The sequence below is a fragment of the Enoplosus armatus genome, chromosome 3, assembly GCF_043641665.1.
Source record: "Enoplosus armatus isolate fEnoArm2 chromosome 3, fEnoArm2.hap1, whole genome shotgun sequence".
Taxonomy (NCBI): Eukaryota; Metazoa; Chordata; class Actinopteri; order Centrarchiformes; family Enoplosidae; genus Enoplosus; species Enoplosus armatus.
Window position 1 is genome coordinate 3,332,079 of NC_092182.1, and position 23,930 is coordinate 3,356,008.

Below are 23,930 nucleotides of genomic sequence, written 5' to 3' on the forward strand. Positions count from 1 at the left end.
ATACAGAAGTCATTAAGGAATTACACAGACACATAAACTGAGGAGTCGAGAGTGTGGGTGTTGCAGGCCCGTTTTCTCATATTGGATTTATATTTTTGCTTCAAATAAGCACCGCAATTAACACTGACTTCCTGCGACCATTGTGCTCTCACTGTGCTTTCACTTCACCCACCACATTTACATTCCACGTGGCCGATCATTTAAGGTCGAGTTAATTGTGTAGAATGTGACTGCTTGGGCTGTATGAGCTCAGAAGGCTTTCCCCCCTCCCCGACATTGTGACGCGTCGCTCCGAGATCGATCAGTCATTCACCTGCTGAGCCGAAGCGGACAGATCGCGTCTCAATGCCGGCGTAGTTGCGAGACGACAGTTTAAACCACCACCCCGTTCATTAAATATACGGCCTCAGCTGTGTCATGATCGTTTCCCCCGAAGGTTAGTGAGTCTAATATTATATTATCATAAATGATTTAATAAATGATTCTGACGTTAGCAGGGGCGCTCTTCATCGCAGCAGAGGCACGGCACCTCGACCACATGACGCCATGGGAAACCCTGGACAAGGAAAATCAAGGAAATGATAATTTACATGAAAAGGAAACAAAAATAATACAGTTATTATGAGTTATTTGTGTCATTTTGAACGTGCGGATGGATTCCCTGACTGACTGACTGAAATTTGAGTTGGATTACTTTTTGTTTGATGAACTTTGTGGGTTTTTTTTCAGTCTTTAAATACATGATACTTTGGTTTTGCGCTGAACTATTGCATTTGCGTTGTTCTTGTGGGTTAATATGTTATGGTCATTCAATGGGCAGGGTGTACATTTTAATGGTTGGTTTAAACGAAAAACAAATTACACAAGCGACGTGACTGACTAATCTTAAATGCCAGGAGAGAGACCTGGCTGGCACCCCTAACAAATGACACAAAAGTACAGCGAAAAGCAAACGGTCACAGTCTTTGTTACTTGGCTGGGTGAATTCAGAGTTCAGATGTTCGGCCTTCAGCGCGGTTCGGTGCAGCAACATCTGTGTGTGTGTGTGTGTGTGTGTGTGTATGTGTGTGACCGACCAGCCCAAGGCAGACCTGTGTAACAATCATGCTGTTTAATCAGCGTCTTCATATGCCCCACCTGTCAGGTGGATGGATTATTTTGGCAAAGGAGAGGTTGTTTGAGAGAAGTGAACCTTTTTGTGTGCATGGAAAAAGTCTAGATCTTTCATTTCAACTCGTGAAAAACGGGAGCAAAAAAAGTGTTGCGTTTATATTTTTGTTCAGTATACAAACACATATACAGTATATATATATATATATATACAGTGGTTAAATTTGGTGGGACTGTCTGGGCCTCAGCCACATACGCCTACGCTCTTCTGTCATGTCTGACTTTAACTTCACGCGTCATCAGCAATGTATATATATTTTTTTTACACTTTCCTCGGTCTTAATAATTCAAACATGACTAAAACATGTTTTCTTTGTAGCTGTAGAGATCACAGGCCTAAATGAGGTGATGTAAGAACCTGCGAACATCGGAGTGTTTTTGTCAGAGATGTCAGCTGATTGGTTTGTGCGCTCTCCCTGAGCGGCCTCCTTTTCCCCCCTCCTCTGCTCCTCGCTGGACTGTCACAGTGCGTAACCTTCGTCTCCTCTTCCTCACAGCAGCAGGCTTTATTTTTGTTCCCAGCCTTCATCCCCTCGCGGCGCACATGGGGTTCTATGTGTTCTATGCACGGCGCAGTGGCTCGGCACGGTGTTTGTGGTACTGGACGGACCCAGTGAGGTATAGACTACATCCTGCTTCGCCCTCATCCCTCTAGCGATAACCTTAGAAGGCAAAGCCTATGGATACAGAATGTTTAGGCGCAGCCCTCTGAGCTCTGGGCCTCGCTGGTTCCTGAAACAGCTGAAGGCGATTGTGCGGCCCAGTTTCTTCAGTCTATTCATGTCTACACAACCAGTGTGTTTATGATTAAATTGTTTAACAGAGCACAACATTGTTTACAAGAGCACAGATCATAGACTCTTCGTTTTGTTTTCAAGGTGCTCCAGATTGATGCATTTAACTTTAAAATGTCCGATATTTCCCTCTGGGAGAGCATGTCACCCCCAGGCCCCCCGCACACAATCTCTGGGTAATTGTGGCACAGTTGGCATTTCAACTTAAATTTAGTCTCATTTCAAGCTATGATCAGTTCACTGGTTATATAAATGCGTGTCAACGAGGTTGCCGGATATGTGTACGCCGCTCCTAGTTAGTTCAGTTTACATTGTTCTGGCATCAAATGCTAATGCTAGCATGCTGTGGTCACCACCTTTGTTTACCCAGTGAGCATTTTAACACTTGCTAATCAGCACTAAACCCTGCTGGTGGAAGTGCCATTTGTTTTGCAGGTATTTGGTCATGAACCCAAGTGTTGTGACATGTTAGAATTTTGACCTGATGATGGCGCTAGGTGAAAAGTTACGATACATCCTGAGGGGAACATGTATGTCTGAACCAAATGTTGTGCCAATCCATCTTGCAGATATTTGACTGGATTAGTAAAAAGATGTGTGTTGCAAGATAAAACAAAAACATCAGGGGATTAGCAGAGTCATTAGGATTCATCATGGCAGTCGATCCAAAGTAGTGGACAACAAGTCTCAATGGTAGCAGAGAGGCATCAGATCCAGGGTGAAAATCAACACATGATTTCTTATGCCTTACAAGTTACATGCATATTTAATGCCGGTATGACTTTGAGCTCTTGCTTGGTTGTATCCCTCCGTTAGCTGGACCCGCTTATCCTTTAGAGGGTCGCGTGGGGCCGGAGTCGATGCCGTTCACGCTAAATCCAAGCTGTGTTTTGCTGTGCAGTGGGGAAGAAATCGGAGCGCTCGGGAGAAGCCGCAGGCACAGAGGGAAACATAGAAATGGTGTAGTAGTTTGATACATTATTCAGCAGTGCTCGGCATCGTCTCCGTGGGACCCAGGAACCAATCGGATCCATCCAAATTGACACTAAAGGGCTCCCGACGCGAGAGAATTCGACTGTGCTTCGGCAGTTTCTCCAGCGATCACCGTTTCCAGCAGAAAGCTTGCAACGAATTCATGCGCGTTCCGTTTTTGTTTTTTTGTGTGTCAGATCAGCAACTCTGGACACAAAACCACCGCACTGTTTGTCATCCCCACATGAATGTGTAATATTCTGAAGTGTTTCTATGCACTGGGGCCTAAACGAACACGTCTGCACAAACTGAAATATTGAAAAGAAACGCAGCCTCGTGGGTGAGCTTTCCTTTCAACATTACCAAGAAAGGCATCAAGTTAGTTGGATTCGTGAAAGTAATTCATTAGATCAGCAAAAAAAAGTTAGCCTAAATGCTACTTTCTGCATTTCTACATGCGTGACACACAGTCTTTTTGCTTTTGTGACACCCGCCAATTTGCGATCACATTTGTGTTGATGTATTGTGTTCTTTATTTGTAATCGATGTAATGTTTCCACCCTGTGTACACTGTGTACGTTCTACCACATGTCGTAGCCAGCAGGGGGCAGCGTGTCGCTTCACGGCTCGCAGTGTCGTTGCATTCCTCATTCGGCTGAGCGGGGCTAAACGAACGGAAGCAAAGTTGCTGTTTGCAGGTTTGCGTTGCAGCAGTCTTAAGTTAAATAATTAAGTTCCGTTGTGTAAACATATTACTATAATATCTGGGTAACCGGGAAGTAGATTTTGTCGGGCTCACGTCTATGGGAGTTGTGTTTTTGGCTTCCCGACCATGTGGGTTGATTCCATGGTGTTTTTTCTAGTGTGCGGGGTCGTTAACGATAGGTGAAATATTCTGTGTGAATATGTTGCAGAATATTGATGCACTTTGAAAATGTTAAGTTTTGGATTTATTTTGAGGTTACACATAACCTTAGAAGTGTTGCAGTCAGCGCTAATTTCTGTTATTATTTTGGTTAGCTGAACCTACAAAAGAGTGCTGAAATGTAGAATATGAACGTGAACATGCGATCATGAACAAACAGAAGCAAAGTCGCCCTCTTTCACTTCTTTCTCCTGTTCGCGGGATCTGTTATCTGTTTCGTCGGTGCCGGCTGGTCCCTGTAACGCTTTGACATAGGAATAAGAGAGGTTGCAACAAAATAACGCCTATCGATTTGGGAGTGATTGCTGCTTCCAATCCTGTGGTTTCAACTGTTATTTGCCATTGCAATCACCAATCGGCAAGAGCGGTTTTCCCCGGGAGCGTTTCCAGGTTAGGGAGCAGCCTTAAGAGGACATATGTTATACTAAAACAATTTAAATGACGTACAGTGGACTCTCAGCTTTAAGGGCGTCAGGATATCCACATCCGTACTGGGTGAACAGTGTGGCACTAGACCATTTTAAACATATAGTAGCCCCATACAGCACACCTGAATGTCCTTCGTCGTGCCCCCCCCCCCCTTCGTCCTCTCTCTCTCTCTTTCACACACACACACACACACACACACTGGCTGCTGCTCTGGCTGATCAACAGACAAATCCGGGCCTCTCTTGACCGGGCCTTAAGTCACACTGCTGTGTTTTTCTTTCATGCTCGGCCATGCTGTTTACCACTTTGATGTGGGATACCTTCCTTTTTGCGAGCGAACACTTTACACTTCACCTGCAGAACTGTCCAGATGGACGGCAGGGGGGCATGCGTGTGTTCCCATGCCATCTGCTCATTATCTGCATGGACCCCCCACCCCACCCTCCCTCCTCCTCCTCTTTCTCTTCCTGACTTAAATGGAGTCGGTGCCTGCTATTGGCCCTCTGGGGACTGAGTCATACAAGACACACACACACACACACACACACACACACACACACAGACACAAGGTAATACACATTAACTGCTCGTTGTCTGAGCCTGCTACAGTTACACGTTTGATTTCATCTTTTCATTCCACATCTGTCCTGAAACTTCTTAAATGGTGCCCTTGCTAAATAGTGTCTGGGGGGGGGGGTAACTTGTATTGGTGGAACATTTGCATGTGGGTAGGTGAGCCCTGGCATCAAAATGGTTAAATCCCCACTAAAGAAAACGCCACAAAAAAGTAGTTAACGTATGTCGACTTTTACAGCTTTTACTGTTAAAAAGACCAACATAACTTGGGCTCATCGGCGTCCCAGAGGTCAAGCCTGCCTGCACTAGTCGCCAGACTTATCCCAGCAGCATACATCCGGTGAGTCAGACCACTCTACTCGCAGACGTGGAGCTCTACAGGGATAAAAGGTGCATTCAGACTGAACCTAAAAAGAAAGAAAAAGAAATATTTTGGGGCTGTGTTTTTTTTGTGCTGCTCTAACCTTGTTATAACCTTGTTATAACCTTGATCTCTGATTCAACTCACACCAGGAACTCTAGTTCTTTCTGTTATTTTCCTCCAGTCTCTCTTTTTTTTTTCTTCTTCCCTCTTTGTCTCTGTACATTTACGGAGTCATAAAGATTCTCTATTAGAGTTAAACCTGGATTGCAATTCAACGCGACATTGACGTGCTGTGTTGGTGAAATACATGCAAAGGCTACCCAGACAGAATGGTGTGAGGCGCAATTCCACTGTTGCAACCTCCCTGGCAATCATTGAGACGGAGGACTTTTCAGAGTTGTAAAAGTATCATAAACTAGCAGAATTCCTTCACGTATGAAGTTTGAATGAAGCTCTCTGGATCGCATTTGATCGTTTTGTACCGTAAATAACTCACCAATGGTAAATGTGGAGCTGTTTTCAAGCTGAAAGAACCAGATTGGCAACATTCACACAGACAATAACAACTCCTCATCTATTAAAATGTGATGTTAATGTGTGAAATGCAGGACTGAGAGGGCAACTCGCGCTGTGGCAGAGGCCACATTCCTGGTAGAATCCTTTGTGACATGAAGGTCGTGATTCTGCTGAGATGACGGATAGAATACATGCTTCAATGATTACTTTTCCAGTGTTCTCCTATCTGATCCGCTGTGCAGTGTTTGAGTGTCTGATAAAAAAAAATATGTAAACTCCTAAATCTATTACTTCAACTGGACATCCTTGATTGTATTTCACCATAATCTACAGCAGAAAAAAGAAAAAGGAAAAAGAAAGCCCGCACAGCAGTGCTGTTTTCCATCTGAACACCTGCTTATAGTATCATGCGTATCATAAGACAATGTTTGCTCCACATTTTTGCATTGGCAGTGCATGTTGTGGGGGAACCAACATGCCATCTGGAGCATGCTTTGAATCAATATATCGTACATTTTTTTTGACCGAAAACAGCAGCAAAATGGTGACTGCCAACATGCGTGTGAAGTCTGAATATGGCGTGGTTATGGTTTTGGCAACTGTCAGCAGCTTAGGGTTGGGGAAGTATTTCAAAGAAGAAGCCACCACATATGTTTCACCTAGAAGTACACAATTTGGTAGGCACATGTAACACTTCTAGGGCCCTATTTAAGCGCAGCCTCATGGGTGTAGTGCATGGTCTAAAGCACGTGGCACGTGGCACATGGCGTGCATTTAAGGCTTGTCCTACTCCCCTTTTGCGCATAATCTGGGCGCAATGTCAGGCGCAAGGCGCACAGGGGTTGTATTTAGTCTCTTAATTATTCATAGGTGTGTTTTGGGGGGTAACATGAGTTGTGTGCGGTGCCACTTGGGGGTCTATGCACAATTATGCACGGCGCAGTGGCTGGGCATGGAGCCCTTATTCTTTCATCTCGTGACGTGGGTATGTTTGTATATCCTGCTTTACCCTTTGCCCCCCCCCCACATAAAAAAAAAGTCCCCTTGTACTACATAGTGTAGTTGCATCTTACTATCTGAAGAATGCGTCCTTCAGATAGCAGGAAAATACTGCGCCAGACTTTAGACCAGGTTTTTGTTGGTCAATGGCGCTATCACTTTCTGCTGCCTCAAGATAGCAATGCACCAACAATGCGCCTGTCCACACCTCATTTTAAGACCAACACGCCCATGGGCGCACAGATGGGCGCAAGTACACGTGCTGCTTACACAACGCAATTATACTCGCGCTGCGCTGCAAGCCGGGTGTAAGATAGGGCCCCTAGGGTTAGGGAAGTCTTGACATGCTTGAGTCCAGGCCTGAGGACATCCACATTCCAATAATGAGTCATGAGTCATTGCGCTACCTTCTGGGAACAGGACCTGAAGCCTTATGTGACACATTAAATTGCTGCTTACATGTTTAATGCATCTGTAATAATTCAATATGTACACTCCAGTGTCCAGTTTTAAGGTACATGCTGATATTCCTATAAAGCAATCTAAAACAGCTCTGCAATAAAGCCGACCTTCCAGAAGTTTCTAATGTTCAGTTACCATGACCACCACACATGGACGTATATGTCGCTTTGGGACTTAATGAGTTGAGATCAAGCACAAAGCCGTATCAGGAAGATTCTGGGGCCTTTGAAGTGTGTGTTACACTGGTGTCACCATGGGTTCTTGTGGGTTAAGGAAGAAAACCATGAATTTCAACCCTTTACACAAACTAAATTGAAAGAAAAGCATTTCAACCTCCGCTGAAGGTTTTTTTTAGTCAACCGTTGGATGGATGGACTTAACGTTAGGTGGCCGGCCAGCAAGTTAATTCACTCGAGCGAAACTAACCGGCTGGCGTCATGACAGATGGCCGCTGTTTAACAGCAGCTCTTCGCCAGATGATGTCTGCGGACGAATGGCGCTGAACTTCATGCAGTCCACTGGTCAGATTCCCTAGTTACCTGTGTGACGATTGGAGTGGATCAGCCGCTTGTCCGCTTTCCTCAAACTGTTGACATAATCAGAGAGTAAAGGCTCCGTAGACACCGCCCACCCCCAAACACACAGGCAGTGTTTAACTTTTATTATATAAACCTTGGCAAAAAAAAAATAGTGTGGTCTGGACTTCTGTGACCTCAATGGGGGGGCCATGCTTACATGCTGCCATATCAACAGCTTCCCACTAAACTATAGAAGCACGAGTGAGGCTTCCTAAAGCTGTGCTCTGATGACCAGGAAGTTAAGGCTGATTACCCCTAATTTTCCCCCGAGGATCAGAGGGGGCTCTGGACCGGGTCCTCAGTCATTGTATGAGCAGTTAACAAACAGGATTTTCACCTCCTGACACGCTTCCAGACAGGATCTGGGCCGCCATGATCATTTCAACCCCGGTACTCGTTTAAACCTGATGTAAACGCTGACTCTGCTAAAGGAATGGTTAGTTTATCAGGTCTAGTTAGAACTATAGGTGTGTGTGTGTGTGTGTGTGTGTGTGTGTGTGTGTGTGTGTGATCTGTGTTCTCTCCTCTGTCCCACTTTGGCCCGCCATCACAGTTAGCTCAGGGCTCCGGGTTTAAACCAGGACAGATCTTGCCGTGTCACATAATTTTGCCGCGGTGCGATTTGAATATTCAGAGCTATCTGTCATTCAGGCGCACTTCATACAGCTCACAAGGGGGGGGGGGGGGGGGGGGCATTAAATTCTCATGTTCTCGTGAGTGTTGCTGAACAAAGTTAACTGAAAGGAAATGCCTCTTTCCACAGAAGCCTTGGTTAACTTTTTCTCTAACTTTTTAACCCACTGTATGTCATGCATGCGAGAAAGCGTTGACGAAATATTGATATTTATGGTATATAATTAACCTTTGATGTTTAGTGAAATTAAATGAATACAATCTGGCTTCAATTCACCACCTGCATCGCCAATTTCCCGTCTCCAAAGTGTTGTAATGTTTGCGCCGGGGGCCCCCCGCTTTGTGCGTATGCACCGGTTATAAGTGAGACCACCGGGGCGGTTTAATGTCAAATCAACAACTTCGGGTTTTAAAAGGCAAGTGAACGTAACGTCCCGTCCTCTCCGTTAGTCTGTTTGTTCATGTTTTGTTTTTTTTCCCACATTTCCTGCTTTTATTTTGTAGTACTTACCCCTCCTCTCGTTTCAGACACTTCACTTCCTGCCCTTGTGTGTTTCCCGCCGTCATGATCACCTGCCCCGCCCTGATTAGTTTCACCTGTTAGTTACTCACCTGGGTGTATTTAGTCTGTGCCCCCCCCCCCCCCCCTCCTTCTGTTGCCAGTTCGTCTTTGTCCTCCGTGTCAAGCGTTCCAGCGGTTTCCTTGTGTTAGTGTGTTTTGGGTTATTTGGTTTTTGACTCTGCTTATTCCCAAACTGGATTTATCCGCATGGTCTGACTGCCTGCCTTAAGTAAAGACTATTTTACTTCCAAAACCCCCGCCTGTGTTGAGCTGTGCTTTTGAGTCCTTTTCCTTGTGCATCCAGTCGTTACACTGAACGAATCAGTAAACCCCCAAGTCGGTCTGGTAGAGTTTCTTCAGGGCAATCATTCAACATTTACCGGGTGCTTCTGTGATGACCTGATCCAAACAGTCATCGAGGCTTTGTTACAAGGCGCACTGGAGGAGACGGAAAGTTTGAACAAAACACAGCTTCGCCTTCACTGTCATTGGTGTGTGGATATGTACACCGACGTTAAGTGCAAGGTGTCGTGAGGCGATGTGTTTCGGAGTCGGTTAACACTGAAATATTGATGGGGACTTGTACTTTCTTTCAGCTTTGATGGGCAAACTGTGGGGTTTAGACGCTTGCTTTCCTCTCAGCACCAGACTGCAGGAGTGTGGAACTAGCCCCAGCCTCCGGCCATCAGACTCTCAACTCCCAGTTAGCCGTCCCACGTACCCACCTATACTTTATCAACTTGACATTCAAGCTGCTCCTGCAATTAAACCCGGAGAGGCAATAATAAACGCTGTATAAGAGGTGGTGTGTTTGAGTGAGCACGTCCCCAACTCAATCAATAGTTAGATCAATGGTTTTCTAATGTGTGTGAACAGCTGAGTGACTCGGGGAACAGCCCACTGTGACTTTAGTGAAAACTAAACTGCGTCGTGTTTACATGCTTTCAAGGTCCCATGTGATTCAGCTGACACGATTCTGTGAACAGACATACGCGTTCAGGATTCTTTGCCGTCATCGAAAGAGCATTTCTGGAATTCTTTTCGAGCAGCCACTACACTGGACTCCAAAGCAGTAGATTAATCCAGTTCAAATTCCTGACTGGAATGGTTTTAGCAAATTGTTTGGTCAAGGGAGTCAAGGCCACTTTCTTAAATGGCCAACAACATGCTTGGTTACATACCGAAGAGCAGGAGTTAAAGGGGACATTTGCCACGTGTTGATGGTAAATGCGGTAAACTGAAGCGATAAATTCCTCAGTGTGTTTCCCCCATTTCCCCCAACCGCTCTCTTGCTGCAAAATCTCTTCCGTTCTTCCGGCACCAGTGCCGTCAAAGAACTACAAGCTATTTCAACTTGGATTTCTAGTCTTCGCCTGTGGGTTTGCGGCTAAAAAACCAAAATTTGTTGTCTTTGCTTGTAAACTAGCTGTTTCCAACTGCGAAAATCAGCATCCCAAATTGTGCGTGCACAGGATCTTAAAGGACGAGAATACATTTAATAGAGTTTTGACCCCCCCAGCCATAAACAGCGTGCAGGGTGTTAGAAAAATGTGGCGACCAGGTGCCGAGCCGGGTCATGATCTCAGCTCGGATGAGGGGCCGAAGGGCCTGTGACTGACAGAGACTTTAAAGAGTTATTAGGACATTAGGTCAATTTTTTATCAATATTAAATTATTATCATCATTAATATAATATTTTATTTACAATGCACTAATACAACTGTTTCTTTTTCTTTTTGTTTTTAAAGGTAAAACGTAAACATCCAGGGAGCCTCTGTGTTAACCTGTTAGCTTCGTGAAATAGGCTACTTTTCTTGATTATTATTATAATATAATATTATTATATTACTATTATTATGAAAAAAGAAAAATGATCCTTCAATGAGAAGAATTCAAAATTATTTGTATTTATTTTAACTGAAGAGGTTAATGTTCTATTTATTTTAAGCTATTCATTCACATCAAGAGAATTTTACCATTACGATTAGATTTAGACTCCAGAGCACTGTGATTTCTTCTAGAGGGCATCAGTCCTGCATCAAATAGTGAATTCCACTGTCTGCAGAATGTTGCACGCAGCTCACTGTCGGTAAACATATTGTACAGCAGGTATTGGACTTCAAGAGAGTTGAAGGTCTGAGCGTGAGTCGATTGGGTTCTGGAGGTGTGCTTACGGCTGTTGTGCTGGAGTTGCCGCTGCCCAAAATCCCTGGCGGTGGCCCCCCTGTTAACCTTTCACATATATTTGACCTTTATTTGTCTTTTGGGCTGTAATACTTTTGGCTTGCAGAATTTTTTTTTTTTTTTTCCCCCACAGTTTCTCAAGTTCTCATTTTGTTAAAGGGTGAAGACCTTTACCACCCACTTCACTGAATACACGCAGTACTGGATGTGCCCACAGCCACTGCACAGCACCTCTCCTTTATACACTGATTTATGTGTGGATTCTTCTCCTTCTTTTTCTTTTTTTGTCGACCATAATTTGCCCCTACCAAGTGCGAAATGTGCTGCTGTGCTCCCTCGATATTTTGCAGGGAATTAGCTTCTGGATTACAAAGCAGCAGAAGCAGCACACCATTGATTGAGGGAAGATGTGTATGTAGGCTCCACAGGGCAACGTTAGGAAGCACTCTTTCCCCTCAAAAGATCAAGTGCTGTCCAAAGAGAGCAGTGAGTATAATAAAATCTGCCACGCGCTCACACAAAAACAGTCAGCGTCAATCATGAGATCTTCTCCTTATTTAGAAAAGTGCCTTTCCCATAATTCACCCAGTTCACCCCAGTTGTGTTAAATGCCTGAAGTGATTTTCATTTTCACCGTAAACATTCACGGTTTAAAGGCCAAGTAATGAAATCCCGTACTTTTGCGTCCGAGTGGCAGCGAGACATTTTATGAAGAAAGAAGATATAATCGAGGGTCGACATATGCAAATCCAAGTGGTGGCTTCGCGACGGATAACCCTCTCATCACTCAGAGGCCCACTAAAGATTCTTTTTTTTTTTTTTTTTCCGCAGAAAAAGATGATGAGGCTGTCATCGACCCACATTTACACCTTGTCCACAGTGAGCAGGGGGGGAAAAAAACAGCGAAATGATGACGAGTGGTCACAAGGTCCATCTCTCTCAGGAATAAATGGGAAAGAAAATGTACAGGGTTGTTTGTGTACGGGTCGCATGTAGTAAGATGTTTGCGTTTTAACTACTCTGCCGGCGACATGCATGCAGAATGCAGAGAGCTGGAGCTGGTTGAGGACGAGGACGTTGATATGAATTCAGTCATAGAGACGGACAGTCTTGGTTTCGAGCAAGGACTGCAGCTGCTAGCCGAGCCCCCATCTCTGCACAGGCCAAAGACTCTGCTAATCCCTCCCTTAAATCCATGCTTGACATTTTGACTCGTCACAGTAACAAAACCACCGTTGTTACTGTGAACATACTGTAACAGTACTGATAATGAGATGTTAAAAAAAAAAGTCACACAGAGTTTTTACATGTTGCCTTTGTGCAACGTCTGGATGAGGAATTGGTGGGTCACAAACAGCAGTATGCGCATAATCCCACCTCACCGCCAGGATGGCCAGCAGGCCAACCAGACTTTTGGTGGTGATGAGGGACCTCCGGGTGTCATGAACAGAAGTGATTCACCGAACGACATTGTTTCGGAAAGACATCCAGGGTCATGCAGTTACAGTGTTTCCCCCTAGGATGAAGTTGTAGCAGCGAAGGTGAAGCGAAAAATGAAAATGAATAGTAATAATTGCACGAGGAACATTTTTGGGGTGCTGGTTGGTTTCTATGTCTCTGCTGGCGCCAGAAGGGCTCTCGAAGGCCTAAGGACAAACAGTATCTTGAGCACGACTTCTCTTTCTTCTGTTGTTCTGCCAGTCTTTTAAACTCATCTGAAAATCCAAAGGTCGGGTTCGGGTCAAGTCGGTCGGTGAGGGCATACGACAGTCAGTTGGGGGGGGAGGCCGGATTCATGTAATTACATATGTATTTACTGCAACCCTAACCTACACAAAAAGCTACCTCACTCTTACATTCTTACTAACTGACATAAGAACGCTCTGCGGGCACCAGGGACTTCCCCCGGCCGCTAACTTCTGATTTAGCCCTGTGCTAACTTGAATGGGGATAAAATAATATTCAATCGTGCAGCTCTTCTAGACTTTCCAAATGTTATCGGACCGAATTGATCCACCCACGGGCCCACCGATGTGGCCAGTACAGATGGCCAGTACGCCACTGCTCTTGAAAGATAATAAATACAGTGCTTACAGCCTGTTTTGTAGGTTTAAAAGCAGGATGAAGTTCATGGTCTGGACGTAAAAAAATGTAGTGCTAAAAAAAAAAAAAAGATGTTTACTTTATGCTCCTACATCTTATTTTAACGATCTTCTAGACAGCCTTGACCCAAGATCCTGGGGTCGATTGCTTTTGTCTCCACCCACATCACCTGGGGAAGTCGCGGTATCTTCATGCTTCAGTGTTTCATGCACTTGAGCAACCTGTGTCAGAGTTTGCTGAGCCTAACCTGGTTTGTCGTGACAGTAAATGAGAAAGGGTGGTAATTGTCCCAGGTAATTACTGTAAAAAAAAGAAAGAAAAAAAAAGTGCACGCGCTCTCTCGCAGAGGGAAGTGTTGCCCATGTTGTCGTGCTGAGTTGTGAAGTTCTCGCCGAGGAAGCATCAGAAATAATCACTCTTGTGATTGTTTAACACTCACTCTTGTCATGGTGCATCACATGAGAACTGTCTAAACTCCCATATCGGGAGCACAGTCCGTCTGATTGACCTTCATTTTCAATGTCAAAAATGCTCGACAAACTTCTGTCTTATGAATCTGTCTTATAAAAAAAAGTCTTATTTCTGTCTTTGGTTTATTTATTAGATCACCAATTTGGAGGTAAAAACAAGAAAACACACGGCCAATTCTGACCCGTTTTTTCATTTTGTCGGATTGATTGCAATAATTGAATTTTACAGTGCATTTCATTTCACTTAGTATTGCTTCACCAAACCGCTGCCATGTGTTCTCTCTTTTTAACTCTTTTTTTTAAACTTACTAATTAATTCCAGTTGTTTCCACTTTGCTGCTCTTTTGTTTGGCGGCGAGCTTCCGTCAATGACATCTCTGCAGAGATGCTTCGCTTTAAAAAAGGTCATCCTCTCTTTTCTGGTAGGCCTCAGATATCTCCTGCAGGAGGTGCAGCTTACCACTGAGCAAAAAAAAGTCGAAACTATTTGAATGAATTAGGAAGCGACAACAGTGTCTGTGTGAAAAAGAGAGCAAAGCGGTGACTATGGGCTCTATTCTTGTGGCAGTGTCCCAATACCTTGGTGACCTTTAACCTTGCGCAAGACCAGGACAAGAAGTGCGCCAAGCGGTATTTTCCCAACCTTGAAATTCGCTTTTTCGCCCGTGTGTGTGGTATTTCGGTTCCCCAGAACAGACGGCACTCTGCAGGAGGTTCATTGAAATGAGGCGGCACAAAGGGGATTTGTAGATATTTCTGGTCGAAAATGGGTCTTCCACGTGCTGAGAAGAGACATCTCGGAGCCGTGTCTGTTCCTGGTGCCAGCCTGATGAAGAGCAGACTAAACACTTGAAGCAGAATAATGCTTCAAATGTACGTACCCCCTCTTCTCCCAGGCCAGGTACTTCTTCCAACGGCCCGCACCTGCCATCCTCGAGTCGTCCACCAGATGCCCTCGGACTTTTCCACCAGACCTCTTCATTCACCTGCTCACCCGTTCTCACTTCCCTCATACTTACCCGGGGGGGGGGGGGGGGGGGGGGGTTCTCATTTATAAAACAGTGCTTAGGATATCCATACTAAAAGTGTGCGTGCGCCAAAAACAAATCAGACTTATAAAACAGTCCACCTGGAAATGTGCACATGTGAAAAGGCCTCATACCCCACCCCCCACCCCACCCCCCACCCACGCCCACATTCAACCATAAATGGTCACTGCAAAGCATCTCATGGATTTTGATGCATATGAATTAGCTGCTGATCAATAGCATGCTGCAGTCATAGCAGTCCTCCTCAGCTCCGTTTCAGGACCATGGACAGCACCGCACCCACACGCGCACCACCCAATCTAAGGCTACTCATTTCCCTCATTTCACAACAGGCACACCCAATGGGAAATAAAAGAATGACCGACCAGATGACATTAAATATTACACTATTTTTTTTTTTTTTTTCTACAGAATTTGTTGAGGATCCAATCAAATCAGGCTAACGGCCCCAACGGCCTGGGGCCCCAAGCAGTTGTCTGCCTTGCCTGTTCACAAGCTGTGCGTTCACCACCTGCCTCTGGCTGCAGACTCGTGGTGCTCTGTACCTTCCAGGCAACAATGTAAATTCCTGGATTCCTCGCTCAGTTAGCGATTGTTGCCATGCGTGACTGTGAGTGACATTAAAATAGGGCCCCGTGGCTCTGTTATTGTACTGATGGCTAAAGCGCTATAGAAATGTACATAACGCTGAATTTAATGGAAATAAACTAAACTTTTCACGTAGGTCCAGTATCATGCCAAACTTCCTCAACTGGCATTGCGGGCTAATAGTCCTGATGGTGGCGCCACTGCAGCCCTCTAAAGTTTAAAGCTTTGAAAGTTCATAACAAATCAGCCGTACGTGCTACAGCTTTGCAGCTTTCACCAAAATGTTGGCCCAAGTGAGCAGAAACGTTCAGACACTTTGAGCCTAAGCTGGCTTTTCTCAACAACTGTTAGATCACAACGTGCCACTGGTGCCGAGGGCGGGAGGTCAAGGCCCGGGTGATACACAATGAACATCTTGTACTTACTCAGGCTTTGTGCTCTTCAACATTTAATGATCATTTTGGTCTGGACAGTTCTGCTGATGAACCCTCCTGTATCCCTCATTTGTCTTCCTCCTCAAAATGCCCAGTCCCGACTCACTGCTGATATATTCTGCATATTATGATCCGGCATTTATTTGAGAAATTGTATCAAATTGCATTTGAGGAAGTGAATTATTGCCCAGCCCTAATTCCACCATATTTTGAAGCAGCGATGAACCGTCCGTAGAACTGTAGGGGAACAGTACGATCACCACAAAGCATGGCGCTGTCGGCACAGTCCACACACACACACACACACACACACACACATATCAACATAATATCATGCACATGGATGCGGAACTGAGCCCGAGTCTCTTATTGATCTTTACCTCTGTCTTTCTCTACAAGGGGCTGTTAGGTGTAGCTGAGCTGTCAAACAGGATGCAGCACTGGTTTCCGTCACCGCCTGTCCTCCAGCTTTTGTGTTGTCCACTGTGCATTTTCTCTTTTTATATTATTAAGGAAGGCTTATTACATAATTAATAGTGACCCACCGAGGCTGCTATAAGACTGCCCAAGGGGAGGGAGAAATTTGCAGCGAACAACGAAGACGAACGCAAAACATAGCGACGAGTTTCTGTCTATATAAAAGCTTTGCTGTCAGTCACTGTCCAGATGACTCTCGGTGCACTTAGAGAGGGGTTTTATATTACAACTGGTGACGCTCACTGTCTGTGGCCATACAGCACATGTGCTGTTCTAATGAGCTAAAACATAAATCTCTATGCGTAGATTGAAAGTTCAAATATTTGATTCACTGACCGACGGGGGAAATGTGGATAAAGCCTAAGTGCTAGTATCAATCCACAGTACATGCAGTATACTTGAATTCACAAAAGGCAAATGCAAATACAAAACCCCACATATACCTGCAAATCTATGCATAGGCTATGCAGGGATGGCAGGGACTGCAAATGTACAGCGCTGATTAATCTCAAGATGACTTTTGAGGATTCAGACATGACTCATTACTTAGTGGCCATAGTAGAATTTAATTTAAAGGCGGTCAAGTCTCTACTAGGCCACAGAGATGAAAAGACATTCAAAAGGAGGTTGTCAGCCAGACCCATCGGAGCTCGTGTTTCTTAAGCGTAAAGCCAATGAAGCTCGCGCTGTTTGAGGTCCTGATCGCCACCTGAAGATTTCAATTGACCCATTGAGCAGCACAGCCTTACCAACAGTTGCAACTTAAAATGTTTTGTCCTGAGGACGGTAATGTAGTGAATGCCACATGATCGATCAAAAGGGGTTCATCCTCTGTGGAGCATGAATATCCATGACACGTTTCTTGGAATTCTGCATTTTATGTCTTATTACTGTATACTAACTATAAACGATATGCAATATGTACAGCATGCTAACCGTCATACCATACTGCTACCATAAGTATACAAAAAAAAGCAAATGTTAAATGTTATTGTGCCATGCAAAGTATGTCAGTAATCATCTAACTGTGATTTTGGAATTCCACTACCAATTAAACTTCACAAAAACCAAATTAAGTATATTTAATACTCATTTTATAACCCTAAACCTTCCTTAATAAGCCGTCTCACTGCACCTTTAGTAGCCTACCCGCACCTGCAGAGGCTATAAACAATCGCAGCACCTATGGGTGCTGTCCGTGGCGCTTATTCTCTGCGCGCAAACAGCCGCAATAAAACAACCACTTCAGGGGACTGACCAAGACATATAAACGCATATAAAGCGCAATAAACAATATAACCTATTCGAAGAGGAAGGCCATTCTCCTACTCTCTCATGGTGGCGAAGTGGTCACCAGAGTCAATGTTTTTTGGCCCGGTCGACAAGTCCGTCCTGCCCACACGTGTCCCGCAGATAGGTTTTTATCTTTTCTAGACAGGGAATGTGCTGGTGGCTGGTATCATGAGCGTGAGCTGGAGCAGCTTGTTAGACCTCGGAGAGTGTGCCCTGCAGGTCGGCCTCGATGAGAAGCCGCACCAGCTCTCCCGGTGGCTTGCGAAAACGACTTGTCGTCGTACAGCTCCCTCCTGAGCTTCCGCCCATCAAGGAATGGTGAGAAAGATGTGTGATCCAGTACCCGAAAGAAGCTCGGGTGCTCCATATCTGCAAATCCTGGGGTTATGTGCAATACCGTACTGTCCACAACCTGGAAGTTAAGACGTTATAAAGATACAACAGTGGCGGCACGGTGCCACTGAACATCCCATCTTCTTGGATGGACTGAAAGACCCTGAGGGGGAAGTCCTCAAGTTTTTGGCTTCAAGACGGCACTCTGTGCTATGGTCTCTTTATCCCATAATATGTTATCGAGAGCAATACAGAGCGGCCTCTTCATGGCTGGCATGTACCGTGCGGCTGAGAGAACAAAATTGTGAAGACATCAAGAACAAAAAAAAACAAACAAAAAACAGTTTTGCTGCTCAAATGTTATTTGTGCGTTGTGCTAAAACCAAATTTAACGTATGAGCACACACACACACACACACACACACACACACACTGCCACGTCTGACGATGACAGGGAGTTGGGACTTGTTGGAAATGTCTGATGCGTCATCCACGACATTCTACGACAACGAAAGGAGACACGTTTATTTCTTCATCAGTCTCATCCCGGACATGAGCTTTCAATGGCGTCAAACTCCACAAACGCACGTACCATCTCCACAAAGCTGCCCCCGAGCTTGAGCTGCCAGTTCTTGGCGCGCAAGGCACAAGGCTGCGACAGCGAGTCTCACCAGAATACCCCGGGTCTTTCCTTCTTCACCTGCCCACTGTGCTTCTTGCCAAGTCCAGAGTCTCGCCAATCGCGACGCATTCCAAAAGGCTTCAGTTTCACGGCGCGATCTACGTGACTTTTTGATTCACCGTGCCTCTCAATCGCCCGCAACAGTTTGGCAAGGTCGATGAACAGTAGTGGCCCGAGGATTGTTCAGTGAGCGCGAGTCCTTGTCGAAAAGAAATAGCAGCAAAAGAGCCGCTGAGGCATTTTCCTCATTGAAAGTCCGAATCCCCCTCCCCTGAATGCAGCTCTAGTTTTGGCGTCGTTCAATTTGTTGTGCTTACATGTTAAAAGACCAGCTGAACTACATGCAGTGACGTCTTAACTGTTTAAAAAACATTGTTTTTATATGCTTAATATTGAAAATGAAGGACTTTAGAAATATAATGATATTAAATGTTATATATTTATACTTGAGGAGTTGACACAAATCAAGTTACCAAAAGCCTGTTCCTTCACATGATTGCTGGTTGAGACCTTTGTCTACAAACATAACCATTTCAAAAGAATCTAGTATTTAAAAAAAAAATGAAAAGTTTCATTGGGTCATTGCATTTACGCAGCATCTGAAAGTGTACACACACACACACATGGAAGCATCTTGACACACCTGAGTCCATCACCTATGAACCCCCGCTGTGCCGTTCTCCTCCCTGTCTGTGCATTGTGTGTACAATGTCCACACGCTGATGTTTGCTAATATCACTTTGAAAATGAACCATCTATGTCTGCGAGTCCTGACGCGGATGGATGGCTGGGAGCTCTCACGACTTGAATTATTCACATCCTGAAACATAAAAAAAGCAGCAGAATTTATTCAAATTAATAGATGTGTCTTAACGAGTCCCTTTGCTGAATAATACTCAGGCTGACATGTTGGATTTCTTCGCTTCGTTAGTGTCTGCAATCATCGTCTCATTCAGGATTCATTCAAATATTTCGATATTTTGACAGTGTTTTGACACCTACATTCTGTTTCAGGGGTGATGATGATGAGTGCATGGCGTGTGCAGTGACCCTGATTGAACAATATAGCACATTATGTAAGTCAAGTTCCACTTAAGGTGGCAGAGAAGCACATTTCGCTATAAATTACCTCTGGGCAGTGCATTATAAATGGATTCAGTGCTCCAGTCCAGAGTGTGGCCTCGGAGTAATTTCCAGACATGGAACATCTGAAACCATCAGCCCTAAACATGCACTCCACATTTCTCTCATTACTTCCTGGCAGGAAGTGGTCCCGTTGGTCCCTCATCTTGGTTAATGGTGGCTGAGTGGCTCTCAGGCCGCTCGTATAATGACCTGTAATGCATAAAAAGTCACCTACTGGGTCATTTTCTTCCTCTCTCAATCCTAATGTACATTTGAGAGTCCTTTCCAAATGTGTCATTCAGTCCAATGTGGGATGGTCGAAAAAGGAAAAAATAAAATAAAAAAAAATAATCCACAGAGGAGGTGAAATGCAAGGTACTGTGCTTCGTACAGGCACAAACCGCACAGCAGAAGAACAACACACACACAGGGTGTAAAGAGAATGAATCAAACAGAAAGGAAGAAGGAAAGCCAGCACCTCCTCTGAGACTGACAGGTCCTGCCCCAGTTTCCACCCTTGCAGCTTGGTGGCCCCCATTCTGCACGTTCACGGGAGGTGTCGCATTTCTGTTTCTATCAAGGGATATTCGTTCTGAATAGTTTTGATCGGTGGTCCCCATGAAGGCCCGATCAGAAGAGCCGATCAGAAGAGCCGATCAGATGACACGTGAGATCTCTGATGGGACCGTCAGCATTACGAGCCCAAGCCTGTGGCATTTTACAGTGCATAAATTAGCCTGGCGGCTAGCTTCATCTACTCATAGCTTAACAAATGACATTATTATTCATACTTTTTCTCTCTCACCACTGGTTGAAGTCACTGCTATCTCCTGACAGAACACCACGGTTGAATTTCAGCGTTCACCTCACCTGTCTCTTCTCCGCTCCGTGTGTGTGTGTGTGTGTGTGTGTGTGCGCGCGCCCCCCCACAAAAGCAGTCAACTTAGGATAAACACTGCATTGCTGTCATCCTGTTGCGCTCTGAGATGCCGTTTTAATGTTAATAATATTGGACTACTATTTCATATTTCATGGGATGTTTGGGATTTCTGGGTTAATGCATATATAATGGAAATCCTGCAGCATTCGAATAATAATCCCTCCAGTTCAGTTGTGAAAACTGAGTGCTATTGTTGAAATATTATTGAATTGGACTTTCTTTATTTGATTCAGTCAGTTGCTGACTACATACAGACGCTGATACAACTACTAGGCTACTTCACGATACAGTATGAGACACTGAATGTCTGAATTTGAATTGAATACCCTGGTTCAGCGTCCGAGTCGCCACTCACTGCTGTAACAGAGACTCTAAGAGAGAGAGTGGAATACGTTGCACATGTTGCCTTGCCAGTAAATGAACAGTTGTTCATGATACTTTCTCATCTCTTAATTTCAACACTTAATGTGCAGTGTTGTTGAGAATAGTAAAATAATGCTACGTGATCAACAGAAGGCTTCAAAATGGACCCGTAGTCGGTAATCGATCGGTATATCGGCCCATGCGGCTTCCAGCGATCGGTAATCCGTGATCGGCCCCAAAACTCCCGATCGGAGCAATTCATTTCTGTATTCTGCAAAGGTACTGCTGTCACCAGGTGTAGCCTGCATTAACAGGCAAATTTATACCTCAGTGAAAAAGTGGTGGTTGACCAGGTGTTGGCCAACAAAACTTTGTCACACAGGGTTTTGTGATTTCTTTTTTTTTGTTTAGCAGCAGCAAAACCAGGGGGCCAATGGCAGACCATGAGGATATTTTGCAGGTGGAAATGGGGATACAGAAAGACTGTATGATTCTTTTTGTGGTGGAACTGGGGCTAAAGCATAGATTGTATACGTACACACCGTGATGTCACCCATTGGTTTGTGCGCTACTGTTTTGAAGCCTCGAATGTGGCAATTTGGCTGGTTTTTTTTGGAGTCAGAATTGACCATATTTGGACGAGAGGGTGGAGTTGGGAGATCTGAGAACCCGAGGACACTATGCGCACTAACCTTTACCGCCAATCAGACTGCACCTGGCTCCTGGCTACGCCGTGTGAAGTTGCTGCTGACGAAGTTAGCTTGTAAATGTACTGTAGAAAATCCTTAAGAGTGTCTTTTAGTACAGCCAAATGCTGTACTCTGTCCTGGCTGACAGGTCGCTGTGGTTGTTACTTGTTCATCTGACCAACTGTGGTAGTCAGTCACAAGGTAGCCACGCCCTAAAGCATACCCTGCTTTATCGTTACTATTTTACATTTAATGGGACCATAATTTACAAAATAAACATCGTGCTGTATTGAAGAAGACTTGAAACTAGCAACTGAGACCATAAACTCATTAGGAAAGTGTTTACTGAGGTAATAAATCAAGTGAGAAGTAGGCTCATTTTCACAAAGACTTCTATACAATCTTTTTTGCAAAAAAAAAATGTCGTATCCCCCCCCCCACTCGCCATTAGAAAGAATGCCGATTTAAGGCACTTCGGCATTGACTTTGCTTTTCAGACGCGGAGGTCGGCGCTTGGGCTACAACTCATGGCTGTGTCCCGAATCACTCCCTCATTCACTCAATCACTACAACTCTCTGAACACGAAACATTATTATGTGACCACAATACGTTGATTGTTGAGTTGTTAATCTGTCAAATCTTCTGAGTCATACCAGAACACACCAGTAGGGGGAGGAGCTCAGCTCAGGATGGACTTTGGATCTTTTGCTTTTCTTCAGCCTTCACATTCACGCACACACACACACACACACGCACTGTTTCTGTTTCTTTCTCTCAGTGTACAGACAACACACAGCACTCTCTCTTGGCATGACTAATGATTAGGGATTGTTTGCTATACAGCAACATCCCCAGCCCTGCCAGCAGTTACTCTGAGAGTTTTGTAAACAAGTCTATTTGGAAAGAAGTCAGAGAAGTTCCTGGACAAAGGCTTTGCCAGTCTCATATATCATTCATTCCATCTGGCTGTATCCTTGAGATGTTTGCTTGTGCTGCCTGAAAAGGCCTTAAGAGACATTATTGAAGGAGCAGGACACAATGCCTGAGCGTTTCAAGGGGAGAATATTTACGCCAAGTTTGTCTGCTCTGTTGAATACCACCGTGCAGAAATAAACCCCCAGTTGGTCTGAGCTCGTACGGAAAATTTACCGAAACGTAATTTTATTTGCACTCTTGTAAAGGCTGTTCTGCATATCTGTATTTAATCTGTATGTCTTCTGTAAGTATCTGTCCTGTAGACCCCTGGAACAGCCGCCGTTGTGATTGTGATAGCTAATCGTTGTCCAAAGAAATGAAGATAATATCAGATATATTTTATTATTTAATAATAATATTTTTTGTTTTTCGTTTGGAGGTATGTGTGTTTATTTTTATTACAATACAAGTGTAAAACAATGTATGTAATACCCAGAACTGTTTAGAATCCAGTATTGATAATGAAGAAATATCAATTGCACACATGGACAAGTCTGAACACTTTGCCCCCCTAAGAGACCCTCTCACATGGCCGTCCCTGTGGTCTCTCATGGAAAGGTCGTAGAGGCGCTGGAAATGATGGCAAACCATCAATGCAATGTTTCCCAAAAAAAACACAGGCTGCCGAAACCCGGGATCGAACCAGGGACCTTTAGATCTTCAGTCTAACGCTCTCCCAACTGAGCTATTTCGGCACAAAAGGTGGTCAGCAGTGGCTCTTCGGCAACACAAGGTCACAGAAACTGTTGCGCTAGCAATTAGGGGGCTGTTGCTCTGTCACTTAGCATCTGACCAACTTTTTTTTGGATCTGTTCATTTGTTTTCTCAAATGCCGTGGTTTGCATCTCTCTCAGGGCTGCCGTACTCATTAGAGCTTTCGTACGACTCATCATCCAAGAATTCAAAGGTGCAATGGCAGGAGTTATGTCCCCAGGATGGGCCCTGTTTACACCTGGCATTAACCGGCGCCTTGGACAGCGGACAGCTTCATAAGACGCAATGTCAGATTACAAATTAGTGTGAGTATTGGCAGATACTGTATGTGTGTGTGTGTGTGTGAATGACAATGTGCACGTTTATTGTGGATGGGTTTTTTTTTTTGAACGGATGCAGATACTTTTTCCATTGATGCGTATTCGATTGGTAGGTTTTTCCAAAGCATAATATTGACTGTATTCCTCGATTTCCAGCTCATAAGGACAGTTTCCTTGGCGATGGTTAGGATGCTGGATGTGTTGCTTAGA

At 44.6% G+C, this 23,930-nt stretch overlaps 1 non-coding gene across 1 annotated transcript; it reads right to left on the bottom strand.

Moving 5' to 3' along the window:
- Nucleotides 1-23,308: 23,308 nt before the first annotated feature.
- On the bottom strand, nt 23,309-23,381 carry trnaf-gaa (transfer RNA phenylalanine (anticodon GAA)). The gene has a single exon. It is a non-coding gene; the product is annotated as a tRNA-Phe (tRNA).
- Between the last annotated feature and the right edge of the window lie 549 nt (nt 23,382-23,930).